The sequence below is a fragment of the Hylobates moloch genome, unplaced genomic scaffold, assembly GCF_009828535.3.
Source record: "Hylobates moloch isolate HMO894 unplaced genomic scaffold, HMol_V3 SCAFFOLD_12, whole genome shotgun sequence".
Lineage (NCBI taxonomy): Eukaryota > Metazoa > Chordata > Mammalia > Primates > Hylobatidae > Hylobates > Hylobates moloch.
In genome coordinates, this window is record NW_026652287.1 from 11,329,549 (window position 1) to 11,353,073 (window position 23,525).

The 23,525-nt window shown below is 49.3% G+C and overlaps 1 protein-coding gene across 1 annotated transcript in view; it reads left to right on the forward strand.

Moving 5' to 3' along the window:
- The first annotated feature begins 6,884 nt into the window (after nucleotides 1–6,884).
- The window catches only part of KDM2B (lysine demethylase 2B), a 110,580-nt gene continuing 93,939 nt past the window's right edge, over nucleotides 6,885–23,525 (forward strand). The window contains exon 1 of the mRNA XM_032168469.2: nucleotides 6,885–6,967. The gene's annotated coding sequence lies outside the window, so the exon portion shown is untranslated. The remainder of the gene's footprint in view (nucleotides 6,968–23,525) is intronic.

Genomic DNA, 23,525 nt, shown 5'->3' on the forward strand with positions numbered 1-23,525 from the left:
GGCCCAGGCTGGATGGAGTGCAGTGACGTGATCTTGGCTTGCTGCAACATCCACCTCCTGGGTTCAAGCAATTCTCGAGCCTCAGCCTCCCGAGTAGCTGGGATTACAGGCGTGTGCCACCACACCCATCTGCCTTCATTTTCTTGTAGATTTCTTCTTTATGTCTCTGTCCAAATCTCTCTTATTATAAAGACACTTGACATTGGGTTTAGGGTCTACCCTAAATTCAGGATTATTTCACCTTGAAAAAAAAATTTTTTTTGAGATGGAATCTTGCTCTGTTGCCCAGGTTGGAGTTCAATGGCGTGATCTCGCCTCACCACAACCCCCGCCTCCTGGGTTCCAGCAATTCTCCTGCCTCTTCCTCCTGAGTAGCTGGGACTACGGGCATGTGCCACCATGCCTGGCTAATTTTTGTATTTTCAGTAGAGACAAGGTCTCACCATTTTGGCCAGGCTGGTCTCGGACTCTTTGCCTCAAGTGATCCGCCCGCCTCAGCCTCCCAAAGTGCTGGGATTACAGGCGGGAGCCACCGTGCCTGGCCTGAACACATATTTTTTGGGACACAATTCAAGCTACTTCAGATGGGTTTTCACTGACGGTGGGGCTGGGATGGAGGGAGGGTACTTGAGAGACCCCAGGTGCGTTGACGCCTGGCGGGTGTCTTTGCCCATAGAAGGGGGCACCCCGGAGGGTGCTGGTTCCCCAGAGCAGGAGTTCCCCAAGCTGTACCTCCCTTTGCCGGCCGGTGGATGGCGATTCTTCCCTGATGCCTGCCTTATTTTCACAGTGGGATATTTTTAGTCATGGCATGGAGGGAGTTTCTGATTATTAAAGCCCCAGCCTAGGAAGCAGTGGGACCCGAATCCATTGTTAACTAATGATCTCTTTGAGAGAAGTTGGCATAAGGGGCCACCCAGGCCCAGCCATCCCTTGTCTGTGGTTATCTCATCAGGTCCAGTACGGGGCAATTTCCAGCAGAAAGGGTCCCAGGGTTGGATCTTTCTGTTTGAAAACCTGCCCTGGACTTTCGGAGGGGACAGGCGTGTAGGGTGTAACCCTTAGGGGGCTGAGCTGGTGAGGGCACCCAGCCTTCCTTATATCTGTGCTTCTGAGAGCCCCAGGGAGTGTATAAATTCAAGCAGGGCCTAGGGAAGCCAGTGACATGATTCCCTCCAGCACAACCTATTTCTCAGAGATGAAATCTCCAATTAGAATAATCTTCTTTTCCTGGAGCCTGTCATACTCAAATGAAAATTCTTCCCTGAGGGACAGAGCCCAGGGCGCCCCCTGGTGGCCGCAGGGGGCCACACACAGAGGGAAACGGGAGGTGTGAGTGTGAGATCCTGGGCTCAGGGCACTTGGGGAAAATTCTTTTTATTTTTAATTATTATTAAGTAATTAATATTTTTTTGAGTTGGAGTCTCGTTCTGTCACCCAGGCTATAGTGCAGTGGTGCGATCTTGGCTCACTGTAACCTCTGCCTCCCGGGTTCAAGTGATTCTCCTGCCTCAGTCTTCCGAGCAGCTGAGACCACAGACGCGTGCCACCACGCCTGGCTAATTTTTTTGTATTTTTAATAGAGATGGGGTTTCACTATGTTGGCCAGGCTGGTCTCGAACTCCTGACCTCAGGTGATTTGTCCACCTTGGCTTCTCAAAGTGCTGGAATTACAGGTGTGAGCCACCGCACCTGGCCATTATTATTATTTAGAGACAGAGTCTGCCTCTTTCGCCCAGGTTGGAGTGTAGTTGTGTGATCATAGCTCACTGCAGCCTCAAACTCCTGGGCTCAAGCAATCCTCCCACCTCAATCTCCCCAAGAAGCTAGGACTACAGGCGCCCACCACCATGCCCAGCTAATTTTTAAATTTTTTTGTAGAGATGGGATCTTGCTATATTGCCCAGGCTTACCAAGAACAATTGTAATTTAAAAAATTATTGGCCGGGTGTGGTGGCTCACGCCTATAATCCCAGCACTTTGGGAGGCCGAGGTGGGTGGATCACCTGAGGTCAGCAGTTGAAGACCAGCCTGGCCAACATGGTGAAACCTGTCTCTACTAAAAAAAAAAGATACAAAAATTAGCTGGGTGTGGTGGTGTGTGCCTGTAATCCCAGCTCCCCAGGAGGCTGAGGCAGGGAATCGGTGGAACCAGGGAGGTAGAGGCTGCAGTGAGCCGAGATCGCACCACTGCACTCTAACCCGGGCGACAGCGCAAGATTCTGTCTCAAAAAAAAAAGAAAAAAAATTTTATTGACTGGGTGTGGTGGCTCACACCTGTAATCCCAGCACTTTAGGAGGCCAGAGGATCAGTTGACCGTAGGAATTTGAGACCAACCTGGGCAACATAGCAAGAACCTGTCTCTACTAAAAAATTAAAAAATTAGTCGGTCATGGTGGTGCATTCTTGTCCCAGCTACTTGGGAGGCTGAGGTGGGAGAATTACTTGAGCCCAGGAGTTCGAGGCTGTGGTGAGCTGTGATCACACCGCAGCACTCAAGCCTGGGCAACTCTCTGTTTTTTTAAGAGTCTTTAAAAATGTATTATTTATTATTATTAATTTGTTAATTATGTCTAGTACTTAGAACTGCAGTAATAACTTTTTGTAACTAAATATCCCTCTAAAGAGGCCTCTACCTCAATGCTTGTGAGTTAGACTTCAATCTGATATTGAAATGACAAGAAATCGTAAGACATTTAAGAAGGAAACTCAAAGAAAACAAAGGGGGGCGGGCATTACTTTTACTTTCAGTCATATGCAGAGCCATGTTTGCAAATTGGTGGCCCATGGGCCAAACCAGCACACAGATGTTTCACTCACAGTGGGTTTTTTTTAAAGTTTTAGTTAGTTGCTAACATTTAAAAATGCAGAGACTTCAAATAAAACTCTGCATCTTTGATTTCTTCTGAAAAATTAAAGATCTGGTGGGCTTTTCATCCCCATAGGAGGTAAGCTGGAGTTGGGTAGCCTTGCCCCTTTTTAAATGAGCCATGTGTTCTCCAGTTTGTCACAGGCCTCACCATTCCCTATTGTTCCAGTCCGGTTACATCTTGAATTTGGTACCCAATCCTAGAGTTTGGGATTGGACTAAGTGGCTGAAATGTCCTGTGGAAGTGACAGTCTTCTCCCCCAGCCATTTGGGGCCCACATGCAGGGGGGAATGGGAAGTCTCTGGCTAAACCTGAGTGTATTTCTGGAAAGCTCATTTGTTCTTAATGATTTTTTAAAGAGAAGGAAAATCTTTATTTATTTATTTATTTATTTTGAGACAAAGTCTCACTGTGTTTCTCAGACTGGAGTGCAGGACCACAGGCACACACCACCATATCTGGCTAATTTTTTTTTTTTTTTTTTTTTTTTTTTTTTGAGACAGAGTCTGGCTCTGTTGCCCAGGCTGGAGTGCAGTAGCACGATCTCTGCTCACCACAAGCTCCACCTCCTGGGTTCATGCCATTCTCCTGCCTCAGCCTCCCAAGTAGCTGGGACTACAGGTGCCCACCACCACACCCGGCTAATTTTTTGTATTTTTAGTAGAGACAGGGTTTCGTCATGTTAGCCAGGATGGTCTCGATCTCCTGACCTCATGATCCGCCCGCCTCGGCCTCCCAAAGTGCTGGGATTACAGGCGTGAGCCACCGCGCCTGGCCTAATTTTTGTAGTTTTAGTAGTGATGGGGTTTCTCCATGTTGCTCAGGCTGGTCTAACACCTGGCCTCAAGTGATCCACCCGCCTTGGCCTCCCAAAGTGCTGGGATTACAGGCATGAGCCACTGCGCCCAGCCAGAGTTAGGCCATTTTTACTTTTTTTTCTGTTCTAGGATCCCACCAAAGGTACAATATTACATTTAGTCTCATCAATCTTCTCTTAGCTGCCATAGTTTCTTAGACTTTCCTTGTTTTGATGACCTTGACAGTTTTGAGGAGATCTGTTCAGGCATTTTGTAGACTGTCCCTCTTTTGGTATTTGTGGCTTTATTTTATAAAAACTCTGGGGCCAGGTGCGGTGGCTCACGCCTGTAATCCCAGCACTTTGGGAGGCCGAGGCAGGTGGATCACTTGAGGCTGGGAGTTTGAGACCAGCCTGGCCAACATGGTGGAACCCCGTCCCTACTAAAAATAACAAAAATTAGCCAGGGGTGATGGCGCATGCCTGTAATCCTAGCTACTTGGGAGGCTGAGGCAGGAGACTCGCTTGAACCTGGGAGGCAGAGGTTGCAGTGAACCAAGATTGTGCCACTGCACTCCAGCCTGGGCGAGAGAGTAACCCTCCATCTCAAAAAAAAAACAAAAAACCCAACTTTGTTTATTGGAAGCCTACTCTAGGTTAGTCATTATATGAGGCTTTGGGGATACAGCAGTGAATAAAGACACTTTATAAATAGCATTTACAAATCGTTGACATTGACTATGGGACTTTGGGGAAGCTGTATGTGCTGGGACTGGGATTTGACCCTGGGGCCAGTTCTAGAGCCAGCATTCTTGACCACTGTGCTGTTTGCTGTTTCCTGTGGGGTAAGGAGGAAGTTCTTCAGGTTAACAGCCACATCTTGAAAAGTCACACACACACACACACACACACACACACACACACACACACACAAAGAAAAATCATGCAAGCAAATTATGATCAGGAAAGTACGATAGGCCTGCAGTGGCTCACACCTGCAATCCCAGCACTTTGGGGGGCTCACACCTGCAATCCCAGCACTTTGAGGGGCTCACACCTGCAACCCCAGCACTTTGGGGGTCTCACACCTGCAATCCCAGCACTTTGGGGGGCTCACACCCGCATTCCCAGCACTTTGGGGGGCTGAGGCAGGTGTTTTGCTTGAGCCCAGAAATTCAAGACCAGCCTGTGCAACATGGTGAGAACCCATCTGTACAAATAATACAATTAGCCGGGCTTGGTGGTACGCACCTGTGGTCCCGGCTACTGGGGAGGCTGAGGTGGGAGAATCACTTGAGCCCAGGAGTTTGAGGCTACTGTGAGCTGAGATCGTGCCCCTGCACTCCAGCCTGGGTGACAGAGTCACACCCTGTCTCAAAAAAAAAAAAATAGGAAAATAGGCAGAGTAAACTGGAAGTAAGCTGGAGTCATTTCTAGTGAAGTGAATTAGGAGAGGTGAATTAAAATAATCTTCACCTTCATTTGTCTCCTGAGCGCTTCTGCTCTTCCTGCTAAGTGCTTTTGTATGATTTATTCTGTTCTTAAATGTCTGGAAAAAATATTTTTGTAGAATTCAACAATCCGTGGTCCAGGATCAGAATGAGCCAGTGATAGGTCTGTGTGTGGTTAAACACATTTTTTTGTGGGGTGCTGTGGATGTGTGGATGTAGCCAAAAAAAAACCTTATGTGGGTGGTCCTGGGGCAGAAAGTCTGGTGCCAGAGAGTGGGGTTCCGGGGGTCTGTCTTCATAGTCTGGGGCAGCACTAAAGTCCTGTGAGCCTTTCTGAGCCTTGGTAACCTCCCCTATAAGTTAGCTGTTAGATAATTCAGCTGGGTAGCATTTTATACCTGGATGAGGTTCTAAAGTCCAGCCACACAAGGCCAAAGTCTGATAGAGTGAGAATTCCCTTTGAAGAACCTTCAAACTACTCGCCGAGGAGTGAACACAGTGTGCCTCGTGGGAGATTGCCACGCAGCCTGGCAGTCCATCCAACGCAGCCCATTTTTCTGCCACCATTTGGCCACATGACTCCATCCTCGGTCAGACTAGATCAAGCATCTTCTTGTATTTAGGGCCCATGTTGCAAAAAACATTTACATGTCATCACACAGCAGGGTTAGGGTACATGTAGCAAGCTGAGTAAAGGACGGAGTCATGGCTCTATGAAGGCGTCAAGGTCTGGCAGTTGGTTTTGTGTGCTTCCCTGAATGCGTAGTTAAATTTGTGAACATTAGAGGATCCGCAGTGCCACCGCCCAGCCCTCCCAGAGCGCTTGGTAGGAATTAAATGAGGCGCAGTGGCTTATTCCTGTAATCCCAGCATTTTGGTAGGCTGAGGAGGGAGGATTCCTCGAGGCCAGGAGTTTGAGACAAGCTTGGGCAACATGGCATATACCCTGTCTGCACAAAAAATTTTAAAAATTATGGCTGGGCGCGGTGGCTCACGCCTGTAATCCCAGCACTTTGGGAGGCCAAGGCAGGTGGGTCACTTGAGGTCAGGAGTTGGAGACCAGCCTGGCCAACATGGCAAAACCCTGTCTCTACTAAAAATACAAAAATTAGCCTGGCGTGGTGGCACACACCTGCATTCACAGCTACTCGGGAGGCTGGGGCAGGGAAATCGCTTGAACCCAGGAGGCAGAAGTTGCTTGAGCCCAGATTGCGCCACTGCACTCCAGCCTGGGCAACAGAGTAAGATTTTGTCTCAAAAAAAAAAAAAAAAATTTAGCCAGGGAGGGTGCCATGCACCTGTGGTCTCAGCTACTTAGGAGGCTAAAGCATGAGGATCACTTGAGCCAGGTGGTCAAGGATGTAGTGAGCTATGATTGTACCACTGCACTCCAGCCCGGGTAACAGAGCAAGATTCTGTCTCAAAAAAAAAAAAAAAAAATTTGTATGTGAGTCCCCGACGCTCTGGGCAAGTGCTAAGTGTCATTAACTGTGATCATGGGTGATACATACGTGGAAGTCACAGGGAGGTACGTGATTTGCTTTGTTAAAAAAAATTTTGTAGAGGGCAGAGGGGAACGTAGTATGTTTCGTGGGCCCCAGGGGACCCTAGTGACTTGGTTTCTATTGAATGCGTGGGTGGTGGTGGAGTCAAGGGCCAGGCGTTGACTTTGTGGAGTGCGATCCTTGCTGTCTGCCGTACAGCCCCCTTCAGAGACCTCCCCTTCCCCCTGGGCTAATATGGATGCTTTGTTTGGCCACAGAACGTCCTGAAGGAGCACGCGGATGATGACCCCAGTCTGGCTATCACTGGGGTCCCTGTGGTGACTTGGCCAAAGAAGACTCCAAAGGTAAGACGCAGCCTGCCTGCAGCGGGTGGCCGCTTCCCACCTCCTGCAGGGTGAATGTCGGCGACTTTTTGGGTAGCTATGGGGCTTCCTGAGATGAAGGCACCCCAGTTAAAATGAAGGATTTTGGTGATGCGTTCTGTGTTTTTGTTTTTTAAAGGGGGTTGCTTTACCTAGCTGTGGGAACTGCGAACGGTGCCGCCTGGTGGTCGCTTGGAAAACTGGGGGGCGCTGACGCCTCACCTTTTCCTGTGGTTAGGTGGATTTTCTGTCTCTCCTTCTCTCATTCCCTTGCTTCTTCCCTTCCTTTTCCCTTTTCCTTTAGCTGCTTCATGGGCTGTCTTCTCCTCTTTTGAAAGGAACTTTTTCTCAGTGTGTAAAACTGATTGATGCTCAACATAAAAATGTATAATTGGTCGAGCGTGGTGGCTCACGCCCATAATCTCAGCACTTTGGGAAGTCGAGGCGGGTGGATCACCTGAGGTCAGGAGTTTTGAGACCAGCCTGGCCAACATGGCAAAACCCCGTCTCTACTAAAAATACAAAAAATGCGAGCATGGTGGTGCACGCATGTGGTCCCAGCTACCTGGGAGGCTGAGGCAAGAGAATCGCTTGAACCTGGGGAGGGAGGTTGCAGTGATCAGAGATCGCACCACTGTACTCCAGTCTGGGCTACAAAGTGAGACTCTATCTCAAAAAAATAAAAAATAAAATAAAATAAAATAAAAATGTCTAATCAAACGGGAAAGGACCAGGACATGAGGAAGAGGAATAATGGCTGTATTGTTGAGGACTTTGTAGGAGCAGTTTGTTGTCTGGACCTCTACAGCCCTTATTTATGCCTCAGCAACTCTGTGGGGTAGACAGCTGTGACTCTCATTTTACAGAGGAGGAAACTGAGGCTTCAAAAGGTCAAGTCACCCGTTAGGACAGCCAAATACACAAAGATCGGTCAGTTTGGCAGCAGAGGCCAAATTTTCAACCAGTGCTCACCTCAAAGTCCACCATCCAGAGAAAACAGTTTTGGTGAGCACCCTTCCAAAGGCGGTCCTAGGTGGGATACATATGTATCAGGTCATCTCTGTACCATCCATCTGCCTCCACACAGCTTCACCACTTCCTTGGACAAGTTACATAGTGTCCTGAGCCTTACTTTCCTTGTTTATAAAAATGGGTCATACCAAGACTTTCTTCAGTGGTTGTCAGAACTAAATGAGATAAGGCATGCAAAACCCTTCAGACAAGGGCTGACCTGAGGTTAGTGCACTCTAAATATTATTTGTGACTTCAGTAGCCCCAAGAGGTATTTTGTTAATTTCTGATTTTTTTGGTTTGTTTTTTTTTTTGGCTATTGTAAAAAACGCTGAAGCCAGGCATGGTGGCTTATGCCTGTTGTTCCAGCTACTCCAGAAGCTGAGGGGGAAGGATCACCTGAGCCCAGGAGTTCAAGATCAAACTGGGTAACATAATGAGACCTCATCTCTACCAAAAGAAAAAAAAAAAAAAAGCCAGCCATGATAGTGCATGCCTGTAGTCCCAGCTATTTGGGAGGCTTAAGCAGGAGGATCGCCTGAGCCCAGGAGCTTGAGGCTGCAGTGAGCTGTGATTGCACCACTGCACTTCAGTCTGGGCAATGGAATGAGACCCTGTCTCAGAAAAAAAGGAGAAAGAAAGAAAAAAGTGTGCTGTAACAGATTTCAAACACTTTTCTTTTTCTTCTTTTTTTTTTTTTTTGAGACGGAGTTTTGCTCTTGTCACCCAGGCTGGAATGCAGCGGCGTGATCTCGGCTCACTGTAACCTCCGCCTATGGGGTTCAAGCGATTCTCCTGTCTCAGTCTCCTGAGTAGCTGGGATTACAGGCACCCACCACCATGCCCAGCTAATTTTTTGTATTTTTAGTAGAGATAAGAGTTTTGCCATGTTGGGCAGCCTGGTCAATTTCAAACACATTACAGGCCTGGCGTAGTGGCTCTCGCCTGTGATCCCAGCACTTTGAGAGGCCAAGGTGGGCAGATCACCTGAGGTCAGGAGTTCGAGACCAGCCTGGCCAACATGGCGAAACCCCGTCTCTACTAAAAATACAAAAATTAACTGGGCATGGTGGCGGGCGCCTGTAATCCCAGCTACTCAGGAGGCTGAGGCAAGAGAATCGCTTGAACCTGGGAGGTGGAGGTTGCAGTGAGCTGAGATCGCGCCACTGCACTTCAGCCTGGGGGGATGCACTATAGTTTTATTTGATAAATCTGGCAACTCTAGTTGAAATGACTATATTTTTGATATATTGTTGAAACAAAATGATTATTCAGATTAATTTCACTGTTTCTTTTTACCTTTTCAAATGTGGCAACAAAAAAACTCAAAAGTACCTATGTGGCTCACCTTCTATTTCTTTTATTTATTTATTTAGACAGAGTCTTAACTCTGTTGCCCAGGCTGGAGTGCAGTGGTGCAATCATAGGTCACTGCAACCTCTGCCTCCCTGGATCAAGTGATCCCCCCGCCTCAGCCTCCCGAGTAACTGGGACCACAGGCACATGCCATCATGCCTGGCTAGTTTCTTGTATTTTTGATAGAGATGAGGTTTTGCCATGTTGCCAAGGCTGAACTCCTGAGCTCAAGCAAGCCACCTGCCTCGGTCTCCCAAAGCGATGTGATTACAGGCGGGAGCCACAGTGCCTGGCTTACCTTCTGTTATTTCTGTTGAGCAGTGCTCTTCTGCATAATTCTTTGATTATCTTCTTCAGGTGTACTTTTTTTTTGAGATGGAGTCTTGCTCTTGTCACCCAGACTGGAGTGCAGTGGCGCGATCTCGGCTCACTGCCACCTCCGCTTCCTGGGTTCAAGTGATGCTCTTGCCTCAGCCTCCCGAATAGCTGGGATTACAGGAGCACACCACCACACCCGGCAAATTTTTTGTATTTTTAGTAGAGACGGGGTTTCACCGTGTTGGCCAGGCTGATCTCGAACTCCTGACCTTAGGTGATGTGCCCACCTCGGCCTCCCAAAGTGCTGGGATTAAAGGCGTGAGCCACCATGCCCGGTCATAAATAAATACTTAAAAAATAAGGAAGTAAATAACTTCAGAGCCACAAAATGGTGTGAAGCAGGAGAATGAATACCCTGGGCCCACCACCGAGCCCTGAAAATAAATGACCGCCAGCTCAGCTGAAACTCCTGGGCACTCCCCAGTATATGCAGCAGCTTCCAGATGCAGTTTGTGTGTTTGACTTTACCCTTCCCATGAGGCTGGGAGATGGAGGGTGTTATCGCCCCAGTGCAGCTGAGGAAGCACAGAGCTCGGAGAGGTGCAGCAGTGCCCCTCAGGCCACTTCCTTAGGAGAAGAAAGGCATTGGACCCCAGATGTGCAGGTTTCTGTCATTGCACGGTGAGGAACCAGTGATATGTGGCGGGGAGAGCGGGGAAGGAGGCCCCTGCTATGTTTATGCGTTTCCTGGCTAGTGGGGTTAAAAAGTTAACAGGAAAGGAAGAAGGAACTAAACGACTGACTGCCTGGGCCGCCTGGGGTCTCTGGGTTCCCAGGTTGCAGCTTCCTCCCATTGGATGCAGGTTGGGGTGAAAGATCAAGGGTGCTCACTGAGGCCCTCAGGATGCGAGGTAGGGAGTGGTATTTGATCTGGGTTGGGTTACCTAACAAGTAATTAATGCTAAGTGATGATTAGCAAAAAATGCTTTGATCTCCCACCTTGCCTCCAGGAGAACAAAGCCCTTTTCTGGAACTGATTAGGTGCTGTGAGGTCATTTCTGATGCGGTGTCCTTCATATCCAAGATGCTACTGAGCCACCATCCATCACCGTCCGCCCGATTGGCTGTTTCCACGAGTGGTGTAGGATTTGTTTTGATCTGTCTACACTCCGGCTGCTTCCTTTTATGACCAACGGGCAGGATGGTGGGGGCCCGTCTGTGACCTTACAGGCTGGGCGAGGGAACGGAGCTTATTTGAGGCCTGGCCTCTGACCTCGGCCTTATTAGTGAGCTGACCCCTGGCTCAGCTGCCAGACATGGCTACTGGCTGGCTTGCTGGTTTATTCCCAAAGGAGGAAACTGAGGAAGGATGGAGGACTCAGCCATGACTGCCTCTGGCTAGCAAGCCAGCCTGTGGACCCTGCCAGCTTCTTCATTCATTATCTCTAGTGGCCAAACCAGGCTGCCACTTGAATTTCATTTATTGGCAATTTTTCTGGAGTATGGGAGCAGAGAGGCTGGAGCGTGGAGGACAAGCACCCTGATGGGGGCATGGAGACAGTCCTCATCAGTAGCTGTTGGATCAGCTTCCTTATGGGGACATTTTGGGGCCACACAGGAACCACAGGAGGAAGCAACATACCCTCGATGCCTTGTGACCTTTGCTTCTGCTTTGTCTCTCTCCCCTTTCCTCCAAAGTTGGTCCATTCAATTCCAGAGGCCTGCTCCGTCTGGGGTCCCTCCGGAGTGACACACAGCCTTTCCCTGAAGGGGAGGCACGTGATTCAGTGAGAGAGGCCCCGAGTGCTTCCGGCGGGTCCCTGCCCCGCTCTCAGTCCTGTCGGCCCGCAGTGGTGAAGCTGATGCTGTGCAGTTGAGGTGGAGGAGGCTGGCAATAATGGCTGTCGTGTATTGCCACCTACTCAGGGTCCTGTAGTTTCCCAGGAAGGCCATGTGCTATAATGAGGACCAGTCCCCAGGCTGGTGGCATCAGCTTCACCTGGGGGACTTGTGAAAAAATACAGCTTCCTGGCCCCCGCCCTTGACATAGCCATTGAGTAGGCTTGGGGTGGGCCTGGGATCTGCACTTTCTAAAAGCTGCTCAGGGCCGGGCGTGGCAGCTCACGCCTATAATGCCAGCACTTTGGGAGGCCCAGGCAGTGGATCACTTGAGGCCAGGAGTTCAAGACCAGCCTCACTAACATGGTAAAACCCCATCTCTACTAAAAATACAAAAATTAGCCAGATATGGTGGCAGGTGCCTGTAGTCCCAGATACTTGGGAGGCTGAGGCAGGAGAATCACTTGAACCTGGGAGGTGGAGGTTGCAGTGAGCTGAGATTGCATCACTGCACTCCAGCCTGGGTGACAGAGTGAGTCTTGGTCTCATTAAAAAATAAAAGCTTCTCAGGGGCAGGTACGGTGGCTCATGCCTGTAATCTCAGCACTTTGGGAGGCCCAGGCTGGAGGATTACTTAAGCCCAGGAGCTGCAGGCTGCAGTGACCTATGATCACTCCACTGCACCCCAGCCTGGGTGACAGAGTGTGATTCTGTCTCAAAAAAATAAAAAGAAAAAGAAAAAAATAAAACCCGGCCGGGCGCGGTGGCTCGTGCCTATAATCCCAGCCCTTTGGGAGGCCGAGTCGGGCAGATCACTTGAGGTCAGGAGTTCAAGACCAGCCTCGCCAACATGGTGAAACACCATCTTTACTAAAAATACCAAAAAAAAAAGCCCAGGCACGGTGGCTCACACTTGTCATCCCAGCACTTTGGGAGGCTGAGGCGGGCAGATCACCTGAGGTCGGGAGTTCAAGACCAGCCTGACCAACATGGAGAAACCCTGTCTGTACTAAAAAATACAAAATTATCTGGCGTGGTGGTGTATGCCTGTAATCCAGCTACTCGAGAGGCTCAGGCAGGAGAATTGCTTGAACCCAGGAGGCAGAGGTTGCAGTGAGCCGAGATCGCTCCATTGCACTCCAGCCTGGGCAACAAGAGCGAAACTCTGTCTCAAAACCAACCAACCAACAAACAAACAAACAAACAAAAAATTAGCCAGGTGTGGTGGTAGGCACCTGTAATCCCAGCTACTCGGAAGGTTGAGGCAGGAGAATTGCTTGAACCTGGGAGGCAGAGGTTTCCATGAGCTGAGATCACGCCACTGCACTCCAGCCTGGGCGACAGAGCAAGACTCCATCTTGGAAAACAAAAACCAATACATAAATAAAAATGAATAAATAAAAGCTTCCCAGGTCATTCTCTGCACTACTCGGATGCATTTTTGGGGTCAGATGCACCTGTGGGTGGACTGCTTCCTTCGCCACTGACTAGCTGTGTCGTCTTGGGCAAGTCTCAGCCTCAGTTTACTCATCTGTGAAAGGGGCTAACAGCGCCTTTCTTGCGGGGCTGTGGTGAGATGCTGTCTGTAAAATGCCTCTAGAGTGGGCCATCAATCAGTGGTTGCTATTCTAGTTTTTCGTAATTATGGTTTAAAAGTAACCCTGAATCTGCCCACCCAGAAGGCTTTTGATGTTCTTGATAGAAATCGAGGACACAAGAGGAGCAGGGAGCAGGGGAAGGAGCTGAATGGTTTAGAGGCATTTCCCATCCCCAAATTATTATTTGCTTGTGCAAAACTTAATCGCCAGCAAGGGCCTGAATGACTTAATTTCTTTGCAATAGTTATGGCCGTGCTGAAATGGGCTGGCATTTCCTGGGGGTTTGGGGGTGGGGACTGGTTTAAGAAGCTGCTTTAGCTAGGCACGATGGCTCACGCCTATAATCCCAGCACTTTGGGTGGCTGAGGCGGGCGGGTCAGGAGTTCGAGACTGGCCTGGCCAACATGGTGAAACCCCGTCTGTACTGAAAATACAAAAAATTAGCCGGGCGTGGTGGCGCATGCCTATAATACCAGCTACTCAGGAGGCTGACGTGGGACAATCAGTTGAATTTGGGAGGTGGAGCTTGCAGTGAGCCAAGATCACGACACCGCACTCCAGCCTGGGCGACAGAGCAAGACCCCGTCTCAAAAAAAAAAAAAGAAAAAAAGAAGCTGCTTCTTTTTTATCTCTTCCTCCTCCTAGAAGGGAGGAGTCCTAGGCTCTTCAGAGGAGAGTGATGGTTTGCCTGAGAATGTGCCCCTGGGGGTTTGAGGCCACTGAGACCATGGGGTTCTCCACTGGGTCAGGGTAGGAGGAGAGGGTGTCAAAGGCCAAGGGTGTCAGATGTCCAGTGCTGAGGGCAGGATGGGTCTGGTGAAAGGCTTGTGGGAGAGCAGCTCCCCAACAGGAAGCGCGCAGCTCAACATGCTGGGAGGAGGCCGCGATGGAAGCCGCAGGGCCAGGATGTGGGTCCCAGGAGAGCAAAGAAAGGCAGGAGAATCAAGTTGATCCTTGGAGGGTTCGGTGAGGGGGAACCATGTGAAGAGAAACCTGGGCCTCCGATCTGGAATCCCAAGCGTGTTCCTCCTGACGTCTGAGTCATTCATGGAGTCTGGAGTCTGGCAAATTCTTGGGAGGTCAACAAAAACCTCCAATCAACAAATGCCCACAGAGAATGTTCTGCTGCTTCTAAATAATCTTGTATACAACATCAACAGCAGAAAAATCCTGTTGAGAGAAAAATATGGGTGGCAAAAGGATGCCCCAGTTCTTTCTTTCTTTCCTTCTTTCCCTCTTGTGTTTCTTTCCTTTTTTTTTTGTTTGACACAAGGTCTTGCTCTGTTGCCCAGGCTGGAGTACAAGTGGCACGATCATAGCTCACTGCAGTCTCCACCTCCCGGGCTCAAGCGATCCTCCCACCTCAGCCTCCTGAGTGGCTGGGACCACAGGCGTGCACCACCACACCCAGCTAATTTTATTTTTTGTATGGGGGGGTCTCACTATGTTGCCCATGCTGGAGTGCAGTGGCTCAATCATAGTTCACTGTAGCCTCATACTGCTGGGCTTAAGAGATCATTCCACCTCAGCTTCCCGAGTAGCTGAGACTACAGGTGTGCACCCCCATGCTTGGCTTTGTGATTATTATTATTATTATTTGAGACAGATTCTCACTGTGTCACCCAGGCTGGAGTGCAGTGGCGCAATCTTGGCTCAGTACCAACCTCCGCCTTCTGGGCTCAAGTAATTCTCCTGCCTCAGCCTCCCGAGTAGCTGGGATCATAGGCACCTGCCACCACTCCTGGCTAATTTTGTATTTTTAGTAGAGACAGGGTTTCACCATATTGGCCAGGCTGGTCTCAAACTCCTGACCTCATGTGCTCTGCCTGCCTTAGTATTTCGAAGTGTGGGGATTAAAAGAGTGAGCCACTGCACCCGGTCGGTGATTTTTATTAATTATGGTAAAATGCCGGGCGCAGTGGCTCATGCCTGTAGTCCCAGCACTTTGGGAGGCTGAGGTGGGTGGATCACAAGGTCAGGAGTTCAAGACCAGCCTGGCCAAGATGATGAAATCCCGTTTCTACTAAAAAAAAAAAAAAAAAAAAAAAAAAGAGTTCAAGACCAGCCTGATCAACAAGGTGAAACCCTGTCTACTAAAAATACAAAAATTAGCCGGGCGAGGTGGCGGGCACCTGTAATCCCAGCTACTCAGGAGTCTGAGGCAGGAGAATAGCTTGAACCCAGGAGGTGGAGGTTGCAGTGAGTCAAGATTGTGCCACTGAACTCTAGCCTGGCAAAGGAGCAAGACTCTGTCTCAAAAAAAAAAAAAAAAAGTGGTAAAATATCTGTTGCATAAAAGTTACCATTTCAGGCAGGGCATGGTGCCTCACGCCTGTAATTCCAGCACTTTGGGAGGCTGAGGTGGGTGGATCGCTTGAGGTCAGGAGTTCGAGACCAGCCTGGCAAACATGGTGAAACCCTGTCTGTACTAAAAATACAAAAATTAGCCAGGCGCGGTGGCGCATGCCTGTAATCCCAGCTACTCAGGAGGCTGAGGCAGGAGAATTGTATGAACCCAGGAGGTGGAAGTTGCAGTGAGCTGAGATCACGCCACTGCACTCCAACCTGGGTAACAAAGCAAGAATCAAAAAAAAAAAAAAAAAAGTTATCATTTTAACTATTTTTACGTGCGTAGTTGAGTGGCATTATTATTATTCAATATGTTGTGCAGCCATCACCACCCACCATCTCCAGGACTCTTTCATCACCCCAAACAGAAGCCCCGGAACCCTGGCCCTGTTTAACACTCACCCCCCGTTCTCCCCTCCCACTGCCCCCGACGGAAAGTTTTTGAAGACAGAATAGTGTGAAGCTGGGACAGTTGGTGAGGGCGAGGCCATCAAGGAGGCTGTTGCTGAAGGTCTCATAACAGAGGATCAGTTTAGTGTAGTGACCATGGCAATGAAGAGGTTGGATCCCAGATATATTTGGGAGGCAGCACTGATAGGACAATGGGATGCTTCTACTGCTGGTTCGAGGGGAGGTGTCAGGGATGGCCCCTAGGTGTTGAATTTACAGGGCGACTTCGGGTTAGTGTCCTCACCTCTTTCTGGAAACTCGATCCCAGAATGCTTTTCAACATCCTCAAACCGGTGTCGCCCATTTGCCACCAGGTTCAGTCCCTTCTAGTCTCCCAGCTGTCAAAGTAACCTCCTGAAGTTTAGACCCCATCACAGCACTCCCTTGTGTATTAGTCGACTAGGGCTTCATAAGAAAGGATCGCGACAGAAACGTACTGCCTCATAGTTCTGGAGGCCAGAAGTCCAAGGTCAAGGTGTTGGCAGGCAGGTCCCATCTGGGGCTGTGGTAGGATCTGCTTCAGGCCTCTCTCCTTGGCTTGTAGGTGGCTGTGGTCTCCCTGGGTCTTCACCTCATCTTCCCTGTGTAAGGGTCTGTGCCCAGATCTCCTCGTTTTATAAGGACAACAATCATATGGGTGCTAGGGGCTCAGACGTCAACATATGAATTTTGGGGGTGGATACAGTGAGCCCCCAACCCTTGTTATCAATCCTTCAGTGATTCTCCATCTTCTTTATTTATTTTTATTTTTAAAAGTTTTTTTCTATTTTCTGAGACAGGGTCTTGCTCTGTTGCCCAGGCTGGAGTGCAGTGTCGCAATCACGGCTCACTGCAGCCTCGACCTCCCGGGCTCAAGGGATCCTCCCACCTCAGCCTCCCAAGTAGCTGGGACCACAGGTGTGCACCATCACGCCCAGCTAATTTTTGTGTTTTTTTGTAGAGATGGGGTCTCACTGTGTTGCTCAGATTGGTCTTGACCTCCTGGGCCCAAGTGATCCTCCCACCTCCCAGAGTGCTAGGACTACAGGCGTAAGCCACCACGCCCGGTCTCCATCTTTGTTAAAAGCCTCTCCCGGCTCGTCAACCTGGCCTTGAGTGCCCAAGTGGCCATGTGTCGCTGTGCCTCAGACTCTCCTGACTTCCTCTCATCTTCTTTCATTGCTGGGGAACCAAATTCCTCCATGATTTCATTGAACCAGCCCGCCTCTGTCTTTGCTTACACTCTTCCCTTCTCGGAGTGCCCTTTTCCCCATTTCTCCCATGTAGAAATCCTCTCCATGCCAGCCCCAACCCAGTTCCCTCCTCACCAGGGAGCCTCCTGAGCTGACGTGTTCCAATTGCACCTTAGCCTCTCCCCAGCCGCCTCACCCTCCTTATGGACTGCTGCAAGGGGCTTCCTTGCCTCTCTGGCCTCTGGTTGGGCTCAGCCTGTGGGAAGCACCTGCAGGAGAGGGGAAGGTGGGAGGAGAGGGAGGCGGGGTATTGATTTCTCCAGCTTCCTGCCTGTGGGATCGTTGCAGGTTGAGTGTTTCCATCTATGGCAGACCACATCTCTATCGTGTGGCCTTCTTCAACTTTTCTCTGTTTCTGGTCACTGTTCCCTCCCCTTGCCCATTGGCCAAGGGGAGGAAACAGCTCCTCACTGTCCCTGGGCTTGGCTGCATCGAGGCATGGCTCTTTTCCCTTAGCCCTGTTTACGTTTTGTCAATCAAACCTCTGCTAAACTCTCCGTTATGCCTCAGTGTGAGGGGGCCTTGGTGCCATCCTATTCCTGCCAAGATCCTGGCTGACGCGCTTCCACACTTCTCTGCCCACTGCACTTCTGCATTCTACTCTGCATCTTGTGTTTGTGTGTGTGTGTGTGTGTGTGTGTGGTGTTGTTGTTTTTTTTTTGTTGTTTTTGTTTTTTTTCTGAGATAGGGTCTCACTCTGTCACCCAGGCTGGAGTGCGGTGGCGCAATCTTGGCTCACGGCAACCTCCGCCTCCCAGACTCAAGGGATCCTCACATGTCAACCTCCCAGGTACCTGGGACTACAGATACACAGTACCATGCCCAGTTAAATTTTTGTATTTTTTTTAGTAGAGATAGCCCCCACCACCCCGGCTAATTTTTTATTTTATAGAGACGGGGTTTCACCTGTGACCTCGACCTCCTGATCCCCCCTCATACAAGCGTGAGCCACCGCGCCCGGCCAAGACTGGTCTTTATCTCCTGGGCTCAAGAGATCCGCCTGCCTCAGCCTCCCAAAGTGCTAGGATTATAGGCGTGAGCCACTGCACCTGGCCATAGGGCCTAATACCGGCCTACTCTGCATTTTGGTTGACTGGACATAATCTGAACGGAGCCTCCACTAGCGTCTTGAGACTGGAGCTTGTCTTTGGTATGTTTTTTTTGTTTTTTGTTTTTTTTTGAGATGGAGTCTTGCACTGTTGCCCAGGCTGGAGTGCAGTGGCGCGATCTCGGTTCACTGCATGGAGCTTGTCTTAATAATGTTTTATTATTATTTTTTTTGAGATGGAGTCTTGCTCTGTTGCCCAGGCCGGAGTGCAATGGCGCAGTCCCAGCTCACTGCAGCCTCTGCCTCCTGGGTTCAAGCGATTCTCCTGCCTCAGCCTCCTGAGTAGCTGGGATTACAGGCGCCCACCACCACGCCCAGGTAATTTTTGTATTTTTAGTGGAGGCAGGATTTCACCATGGCCAGACTGGTCTTGAACTCCTGACCTCAGGTGATCTGCCCCGCTTGGCCTCCCAAAGTGCTGGGATTACAAGTGTGAGCCACTGCACCCGACCCAATAACGTTTTCCTTATCCATTTTTGCATCCTGTCAACGCAAACTGCTCCTAGATTGCAAGGGCCCAGGAAATACTTGTTGAATGAATGAAGTCAATAGCAAGATTTTCCCAGAGCTTCTGAAAGATGAGGCCGTATTCAATTAGTTTCATGTCTTTGTTGTCTTTCACCTGTACTCCAAATGCTTCTGAGTCCTGTTTGTGACTCACTTGCTCTTTATGTAACTCCTGTGTCCCAGTCCCCGCCAGATGTTAAACGAATGCTCATTAGAAGAGTACTAAGAAGGCCAGGAGCGGTGGCTCACGCCTGTAATCCCAGCACTTTGAGAGGCCGAAGCGGGTGGATCATGAGGTCCGGAGATTGAGACCATCCTGGACAACATGGTGAAACCTGTCTCTACTAAAATACAAAAAATTAGCTGGGCGTGGTGGCGGGCGCCTATAATCCCAGCTACTCAGGAGGCTGAGGCAGGAGAATTGCTTGAACCCGGGAGGCGGAGGTTGCAGTGAGCCGAGGTCGCGCCTGGCCATCCAGCCTGGAGATAGAACAAGACTCTGTCTCAAAACAACAACAACAAAAAACCCAAAAAGAACAAAAACAAATTTAGGCATCCCCTTTTGTCCCACTAGACTTAGAAAGATCTTACGTCACCTGGAATTTTTCAGCACTGTCTGTTTTAGAACCATTTTATTGGAACTTCAAGACTACAGTCAGCTGACATAACCTGTAATTAAAGTCAGTGGCCAAGGATTTCTTTTTTGGTGTGATAACCTGCTCAGCTGGCTGCATTAATAATGCCTAAGACAGGCCAGGCGCAGTGGCTCACGCCTGTGATCCCTGCACTTTGGGAGGCCGAGGCAGGTGGATCACCTGAGGTCAGGAGTTCTAGACCAGCCTGGCCAACGTGATGAAACCCCATCTCTACTAAAAATACAAAAAATTAGCTGGACATGGTGGCGGGTGCCTATAATCCCAGCTACTTGGGAGGCTGAGGCAGGAAAATCGCTTGAACCTGGGTGGCAGAGGTTGCGGCGAGCCAAGATCGCACCACTGCACTCCAGCCTGGGCAACAAGAGCAAAACTCTGTCTCCAAAAAAAAAAAAAAAAAACCCTAAGATAAGTTCTTGGAAAGCAATTGAGATCTTGAGGGCTCCGGCCTTTGGAGTAATTAGAAAGCCAGGCAGGTACTATAACCGATTGCTTGGCGTTGCCATGGTTTTATTTCTGGAACAATGGCTTATCCTTTAGACTTTGTGTATTTCCCACATTAAAGGAGGACATTTGATCATTGACATTAGGAATAAGTTGTCATTCCCCGCCCCCACCCCCGATTTCTTTCTCAAATTTGGCTTTGTTAGGAAGATGGATGTATGTTCAACCAAACGATGTTGTCAGATAATCTGTCCTTCAAATTTAGGTGACCTATTGGAAAAGGGACAAGGTTGGGTTTAGACAGGTGAAATATTTTCATCACTTGTTTTTGCTTCATGTTACAAAGTTGGGAAGGATGAAGGGGGGAGTCTTAATTACACAAAAAGAAAGTAGGTGCAAACCTTCTCTAAATCACTGACCTCCGCCACCAATGAACAGAAACATCTCATCAGGAAAGCAGGATGAAGAGAATCAGAAATACTCTCATCGGCTGGGCGCGGTGGCTCACACCACCCAACAGTTTGGGAGGCTGAGGCAGTGGATCATTTGAGGTCTGGAATTCAAGACCAGCCTGACCAACATGGTGAAACCCCATCTCTACTGAAAATACAAAAAAAAAAAATTAGCTGGGCATGGTGGTGCATCTGTAGTCCGAGCTACTTGGGAAGCTGAGGCAGGAGAATCGCTTGAACCCGGGAGGTGGAGGTTGCAGTGAGCCGAGATGACACCACTGCACTCTAGTCTGGGCGACATAGCAAGATTCCATCTCAGGAGGTTGCAGTGAGCCGAGATCACACCACTGCACTCTAGTCTGGGCGACATAGCAAGATTCCATCTCAAAAAAAAAAAAAAAAAAAAAAACCTCTCACTTATAAAGAGCATTTTTTTCTTGTCATTTAGATTCTCTTTTTTCTCTGCTAGTGTTTATGAGACAAGATGACAGGTGATGGCTGGGTGTGGGGCCAGCATGGGAAGGAGTATCTCTTTCTTTGGGTTTTTTTGGGGTTTTCTTGAAGACAGTCTCGCTCTGTCACCCAAGCTGGACTACAGTAGCATGATACTGGCTCACTGCAACCCTGCCTCCTGGGCTCAAGTGATCCTCTCACCTCAGCCTCCCGAGTAGCTGGGACTATAGGTGTGTACCACCACACTTGGCTAAGTTTTTTGTGTTTTTTTTTTTTGTAGAGACAGGGTCTCATTATGTTGCCCAGGCTGGTCTTGAACTCCAGAGCTCAAGTGGTCCTCCTGCCTCAACCTCCCAAAGTGCTGGGATTACAGACATGACCCACCATTCCTGGCCTGAACCTGTTCTTAATTCTCTCTTTTAATACGGACTTTTCTCAGGACATGATTTGTAGAAAACAAAGAGCCACATGTCCCATAGAATATCCTGCTCTGTGCATTTGTCCAAGTGTGTCTTGTGGTGTCATTTAGCTTGTTCTTTAGTTCTTGCAACTTCTGTAAATTGGGTATGTTTTAAAGGCTTGGTTAAAGTAAATATAATTGTTGGTTAAGGCAATGGAAGTCTGATATCCCATTATTCAGTTATTCTTCTCTCCTTGCTCCAGAGAATCTGGGTGGTGGTGCCTTGGCCCCCTCCTTGCCTGCCTCCTTGGCCATTTGTGGATGGTTTCAGCACTTGTTGGTCATTCTTTCCTGTATCAATAATGTCATCAGGAGCCAGGTGTGGTGGCTGACACCTGAAGTGCTAGCTACTTGGGAGGCTGAGGCAAGAGGACTAACTGCTTAAGCCTAGGAGTTAGAGGCTGCATTAAGCTAAGATCACACCATTGCACTCTAGGCAGGGTGAGAACAGCAAGACCCTGTCTCTTTAAAAGAGAGACAGGTGGGCATGGTGGCTCACGCCTGTAATCCCAGCCTTTGGGAGGCCGAGGCTGGTGGATCACTTCAGGTCAGGAGTTCAAGACCAGCCTGGCCAACATGGTGAAACCCTGTCTCTACTAAAAATACAAAAATTAGCTGGGTGTGGTGGCACGTGCCTGTAATCCCAGCTACTTGGGAGGCTGAGGCAGGAGAATTGCTTGAACTTGGGAGTCAGAGAGTCGGAGGTTGCAGTGAGCCAAGATCACACCATTGCACTCCAGCCTGGGCAACAGAGCGAGACTCTGTCTCAAAAAAAAAAGGAGAGAGAGAGAAAAATGGAGTCACAGTTTGTCACCCAGGCTTCAGTGCAATGATACAGTCATAGCTCACTGCAGCCTCGAACTTCTGGGCTCAAGTAGCTTTCCCAGTAGCTGGGACACATGTGAACCACTCTTTTTTTTTTTTCTTGAGACGGAGTCTCGCTCTGTCGCCCAGGCTGGAGTGCAGTGGTGCAATCTCGGCTCACTGCAAGCTCCGCTTCCCGGGTTCACGCCATTCTCCTGCCTCAGCCTCCTGAGTAGCTGGGACTACAGGCGCCCGCCACCACGCCTGGCTAATTTTTTGTATTTTTAGTATTCTCGGGGTTTCACCGTGTTAGCCAGAATGGTCTCGATCTTCTGACCTCATGATCCGCCCGCCTCGGCCTCCCAAAATGCTGGGATTACAGGCGTGAGCCACCGCGCCCGGCCAATCCCCATCTCTTAAAAAAAGACCCGACATTCCACTGTTCACCAATTTATTTACAGCGCCTCCTTGTGGTAAAGGAGTTCATTACTTCCATTTTAAAGATTAAAGAACTTGCGAACTCCCTTTACCCCTGAGCTTCAAGATCACAGCCTGAGACCAGTGCTGTGGCTCATATCTTAATCTCAGCACTTTGGGAGGCCGAGGCGGGAAGATCAATTGAGCACAGGAGCCTGAGAACAGCCTAGGCAACATGACGAAACTCTGTCTCTACAAAACAAATACACACACACAAACAAATATTAGCCGGTTGTGGTGGTACGTGCCTGTAGTCCCAGCTGCTTGGGAGGCTGAGGTGAGTGGATTGCTTGAGCCTGGGCAGTGGGGATTGCAGTCAGCCGAGATCGTGTCACTGCATTCCAGCCTGGGCAACAGAGTGAGACCCTGTGTTCAAAAAGAAAAAAACAGAGCCTGAGCCCAGTATAAATAATTGGGATCAGCCGGGGGCGGTGGCTCATGCCTGTAATCCCAGCACTTTGGGAGGCCCAGGCGGGCGGATCACGAGGTCATGAGATCCAGACCATCCTGGTTAACACGGTGAAACCCCGTCTCTACTAAAAATACGAAAAGCCGGGCGTGTGGTGGCGGGCGCCTGTAGTCCCAGCTACTTGGGAGGCTGAGGCAGGAGAATGGCGTGAACCCCGGGGGGTGGAGGTTGCAGTGAGCCGAGATCGCGCCACTGCACTCCAGCCTGGGCGACAGAGCACGACTCCGTCTCAGAAAAAAAAAAAAAAAAAGAATTAAGATCTACTTGAGGGTGGAGGTAGGCAGGAGAGGGTGAGGATCAAAAAACATTACCTATTGGGTATTGCTGTGCTTACTACCAGAGTGGCAAAATGATCTGTACACCAGACCCCTTCGACGCACCATTTACTTATATAACAAACCTGCACATGTACTGCTGAACATAAAAAGAAAAATAATATTGGAAGCTGGACGCAGTGGTTCATTCCTGTAATCCCAGCACTTTGGGAGGGGAGGCCAAGGCGGGAGGGTTATTTGTTGACCAGCCTGGGCAACATGGAGAGAACCTGTTTCTACAGAACT